This window comes from Kryptolebias marmoratus, linkage group LG7, assembly GCF_001649575.2.
Source record: "Kryptolebias marmoratus isolate JLee-2015 linkage group LG7, ASM164957v2, whole genome shotgun sequence".
NCBI classification, from domain to species: domain Eukaryota; kingdom Metazoa; phylum Chordata; class Actinopteri; order Cyprinodontiformes; family Rivulidae; genus Kryptolebias; species Kryptolebias marmoratus.
In genome coordinates, this window is record NC_051436.1 from 141139 (window position 1) to 146529 (window position 5391).

At 45.0% G+C, this 5391-nt stretch overlaps 1 long non-coding RNA gene across 1 annotated transcript; it reads left to right on the forward strand.

The window, feature by feature from the left end:
- The first annotated feature begins 6 nt into the window (after nt 1-6).
- On the forward strand, nt 7-3112 carry LOC119617250. The gene is made up of 3 exons (XR_005233462.1): nt 7-1535; nt 1616-1818; nt 1949-3112. It is a non-coding gene; the product is annotated as an uncharacterized LOC119617250 (long non-coding RNA).
- The last annotated feature ends 2279 nt before the right edge of the window (nt 3113-5391 follow it).

The window sequence follows — 5391 nt, forward strand, 5'->3', positions numbered from 1 at the left end:
GCTGCAATGCGCGCTCCCGACACAGGGGGAACAGATTTTCACCGGAGTGAGGTTTTTAGTCGACGGAGGCTAGAGAAGCTCCGCTCAGCCCCTTACCTTAAAACATGTGGTAACCACCGATTCCGAATCGATAGCTGGGTTTTGAACGACCAAAGAGAGAAAAAAATATATATATGGTACTGAGGAACCGGTAGCAGGCCACAGTGGTGATGGGGGTGTTGTTAAGGGTGAGGTAGTAGGGCAGAGGGGTTGTGGCTTTCTGAAGTCCACAATCATCTCTACTGTTTTCTGGGCGTGTTCGTGGCGCCATCTTGGCGTTTGTGGTTTAAGAGATTATTTAGATCTGGACAAAAAGGTCTTTACCAAATTATTTTTTCAATATTGTTTTTAATTGTTTAAACTTATTTGCCAAGTTTAAAAAAATTTTTTAAGTAAAACTTTGTCAAAGTTCCTTATCTTAGTCTGTTCAGCTGAGGTCCTTAAATCTTAGTTTAGTTTGTTTATGTTAGCTTATTATACCTTAATTAACTCAGTTTATATCTTAGTCTGGTTTTCCTCTGTTTATTTTAGTATGACTAAACTTATTAAACTTAACCTTGATGTCTGCATGTAGCTCTGAGTTATTCCTGCAGCTTTACCACTAAGTGGTTTAATTGTGATTATAATTTCTGTTGATTTGTTATTGTGCAATATATGTTTAAAAGGTTTTTGTTTTAATGTAATTCATAAGATTTTATGAAGATATGTGAAGATTTTTGTGCAGAGACCTGAGACGACTTTTGTGACTTGGCGTTATATAAATAAACTGAATTAAACTTTTTTTGGATTTCCATATGTGGCATTTTGTAACAGTTCCACAGTTCCATGCCACAGTCCCAGTAGTTTTCCACAGCCTTGCCACGCCTCTGCAATAACTGCCATCAGCTTCACCTGGTCCTCTCAGTATATAAGCTCACCTCTCACAGCAGTTCAGTGCCAGATTATTGAACGGTTTATTGAACAGTTCATGCCTGCACCATGACTCTCGCCTCTCACCTACTCCTCAACGGATACCTTCCTGGACTCTGCTCACCGGCCTTCGACCTCGCTTCCCCTGTTTGGATTACCCACTCTGGTTCGTACTTCTCTGGATTTGGCTTTCTCTCTTTGACCTCCCGGCTTTGACCTCTCGCCTGTCCCTGGACTTTCCCACGAGCCTTAGCCCCGAACTTAGTGGCCTGACCGGCTTTCACTCAAGTCACTCGGTAGCCTTACCTGCTTCGAGTTTCCCTCCTGATCATACAGAAGGTTCTGTCCTGAGTGTTAGCATTTCTACTAGCTTTTTAGCTCAAATAAACATCTTAAAACTTTGCCTGTGTCCGCCTGTTCTGAGTCCTGTTTTGCCAAGCCTTGTCACATTTAGCCTTATGGCTGCCTGTTTGTGCCTCTTCCTCATTGGCCGAACTGCTAATCATCTGCATCTGCCGCTCATCATCACCTGGCTGCTTAAGGCAGTGGTGAAGAGCAGATCAACGCTGGAGCATCTTTTGATGACGGTAACAGCCGCTGCCTCCCGTGTACTCCTAAGAGTCCTAAAGTTTGTAATCGTGTTGTTTTTATCTTTGTGCGTTACCAGAACTTTCAACTCCGTGTGTACCTGACTGCTGATTTACTTACCTGAGACCCGAGCCTGCCAACCACTTACCTGCATCCTGCCTACTTACCTGGACTGTTATGATTCTGGCCTGTCTGCCTGCTGTCTCCTTTCCCTGCTCACCATGCCTGCAATCACCTGTACCCTGCTTCTCCACACTCAATCAGCATCATGCCACTGAACAGGTGCAGTAGCAGTTATATTCAGCTCCCTGGCAGGCAGACAGTGCCAGATTTTTTGAAAGCCATAGTGTGAGTAGATATCCAGCGTTCTTTCATTGCCTGACCTTGTTATGACCACGTTTTGTCTCCCTAGCCCTTTTTGGATACCTCTGTTCTCTGGATTACGACCCTGTTTCTGTTCCTCGACTACTGTCTCGCCCTTGGATCTGTTTGCCTGAGTCTGACTTCATGTGTCCGAACGTTTTTCTGTGCCCTGACCTCCGAGTTCTGCCTAGCCCTCTGATTACCGTCTGTACTGACCTCTTGGTAACGACTCTGGCCGTCCTGGACTTTCCCCTTGATGAACTGCCGTCCCCAGTCGCAAAGTGCGCCAGGACTAAGTGGAACCTGTCCCTGGTCCTCTGTTTCCACACGGACTCTGAGAAGTGGTTTCCGGTCCATGTTCCTGAGCCCCTGCATTGTTGTCTCCAATAAATATTTGTAGTCACACTGTGTCTGGCTGAGATTCTGGGTCCTCTGCTCTGTTTTTGACATGGACCTTTTCAAGGGACGTCTGGAAACACTTACCTCAAAGCTCCTCCATCACAGACTTCCTGTAAGAAAACTATTACCTGCTGAGTCTCATGCTCACCTTCACTATTATCCTGGACATTTACGAGTCTTACCTTTCCGCCTCTACTTTCAGGACCCGACCCTCCACCTGTCCTCCCACTGTAAATAAATATCACTTCTTTGTTAATCTTGTGGTTGAGTCGTTCATTCTGGGTTACTCTGTCTTTGACTATTTACCAATCCTGGTACCATACAAACTTTTTTTTCTTGCTTATTTTTTCCCTTCCTCTTCCTCGACCATTCACAACCTGAGATCATTAACATCCACGTCTTCATCATTATGTAACTGAGTTGTCATACCAGTCCAATCACAAAGCAGCTCATACTTAAACGCCAAATTCAAAATGTTTGAATCAAGTCTCAAATTCTTGTTTTGGATCATTTCCACTTCAACTCCAGCAACAAGCTACTCCTGAGACACGTAAAGATCAAGATGCTGTCAGCCATCTTCCTTTGCTAACGCTGTGTTTCCTTTATAAACATGAAGACCAGAGACGGGTGGTTGCTCTATAACCCCCCCCGCCCATCGAGGTGAAACACAACTGAAAGGAAAATCAACGAGACCACGCAGATAAGAGCTGAATTAGGACAAAGCTGTCATGGTTATTGGTATTTGTGTAAGCTTCTGTTTTGTTTCTGGTTTTCTGTTTGTTTCTGTGTTCCTGTTTGCTGTCACTGTTCACTCCTCCCCAGTCACTCTTTTGCCCCTGATTATCTGCTACGCCCATCTCCACCTGTAAGTCATTGTAATCACTCACCTGTGCCCACTTCCCATAATTATCCCCTGTGCATATAACCTGGTCATTTTCTCCACCACCCCGCTGGATCATTGTTGTTGTTGTGTTTTCATGTTCTGCTCCTTGCCCTACCCTGCCATGCCCAGTTCCTTTGTTTGGTCTTCGTTATTAGTTGTTTTTTGCTGCCACGTCAGCTCTTTTGTTTATCTGTTTGTTTTAGTTAATAAATTAGTTTCCTTTTTAAGATGATTTTGCGTTCTGGGATTGCCTCTGTCTCCCCTCGTTCTGACACGTTCTTGGTGTTGTGGGTCCTGATCCTGTTGGACCCATGAGCTGAGACTGAGACCGAGCTTTCTGACTCTGAGCAGCACATCTGGCTCCAGGAGGCCTTGATGGTCTTGAGGTTTCATTGGACCCTGAACAGATTCAGGACCAGAACAGAACCGAGCCTCCTCCATGTCCCCCTGTAGGTTCAGGGTTCTGGTCTTTGGTTCTGGTTTGGGTCTGATGGGAGTTGTTGACAAAAAGCTCCAGTTTTGTCTCATCTGTCTTCAGGACGTCCTCCCTGAAGCTCTGTGGATTCTCAAGATGCATTTTTTATTATCTGTCTCTTCAGTTTGTCACCAGTTGTCCTCTTGTGGACACGTCCAGGCAGGTTGTCTCCAGTCCTGTGGACCTGAACCTTCTGTAGTCTCAGGGACATCCAGCTGCTTGGAGACGGTCTTATAGTCTTCACCTTCAATCATTGTCTTTCTGAGCTCCTGAGACAACNGCTGTCGGCCGCCACAACCATCAAATCTCCGTCAACTACGGCCGCCATCTTGTCCTCGTCAGATACTGTCATCACCACACCTCCGTTGTCCCCAGCAACCGCCACACTTCCACCTGTTACTGTTCATGCCACAGAACTCTCTTCTGCCGAACTTCTGGACATTCTATCACAGGTTCAAAGACTGTTTTCCTCATTAATAAATAACCCGGTTCCGAAACATAATATCCTAACCTGCAACATTATAGAAAACATCCTGCTGTCACAACCCGGACTCCTTCACATACCCATTTTCATGGACTTTTTCAATAAAATAACCCATTTAAAAGGACAATTAATCGATGCAGCTGCTCAGTTTCCCAAACCTTCATGTTCCACCCAGTCGTCCAAGCCAGCGACCTCTCCAGCCCCGGTCACAGTCTCTCTGCTCTCAGCCACGCCACCAGATCTGTCCGCAGAGCTCTCCGGGCCTCCTGAGGAGGTTGAGATTGTCGCTCCACGCCAGGCTGCTCCGGGGGGAGTCAATGTCGCCTCTTCTCCCTCAGCTCCTCGGGCGGGTCAGTCCGACGCCGCCACCACAGCTCCACCTGCCTTCGTCTCAGTGGGGGTCGTCTCCCCTCGTTATGACAAAAGCTGAGACTGGACAACAGAAAAATGTCTCATCTGAGCGGTGTGGTGTCTGCAGGTCAGACCTCTGTGTTGGAGAAACCAAACAGCTTCTCCACAGAGAGGCTTTTTTCTGTAGAATTTCTAATAAATGTTTTCTTAAACAGATTTAATCTGGAGCTACTGGCCTTATTTAAACAGAATGCATTAAACAGAACAGACTGTAGCATAGCTAAAGGGTTAACTTGTTTAATTTAAATTATCATGTATTATTAAGAACTGCCATCAATTGTTATGTCACAGAGTATTTTACAATTTTTTATTTGATGTATTTTAACAAATAATGAGCTAAAATAAATACAGGCTTATTTTAATTCACCTCCTATATGTATTATAGTACAGTATGCGTCCCCCGCCTCTCACACAGTGACTGCTGAGGACAGGCTCCAGCTCCCCGCGACCCAAAATGGAGAAGCAGGTAAAGAAAATGGATTGATGGATAGTACAGTATGCAAAGTATATCAAGGGTAATGAGGTTCAGTAATACAAGTTTGAGTTACTTAGATTTAAATAAGTTTTACTCTAAATTATACCACAACAAATAAAAACATCATAGACCAAAAATAAAAACCACAATAACACCTGAAAATCAACAAAGATAAATAAACCTTAGTGTCACAGAAGAATCTTCTATCTTTGTGTCAACACAACGCCAGGGCAGGAAGACATCAGCAATGACCTCAGACAGGCAGCTGTGGGTGTTGTGAAAGGTGAAAATGGTGGAAACGAGGCGAGTCACAAACCTGACCCAGTGAGACCTCACAGTGAGGAAACCCAGGCCCTATCTGGTCA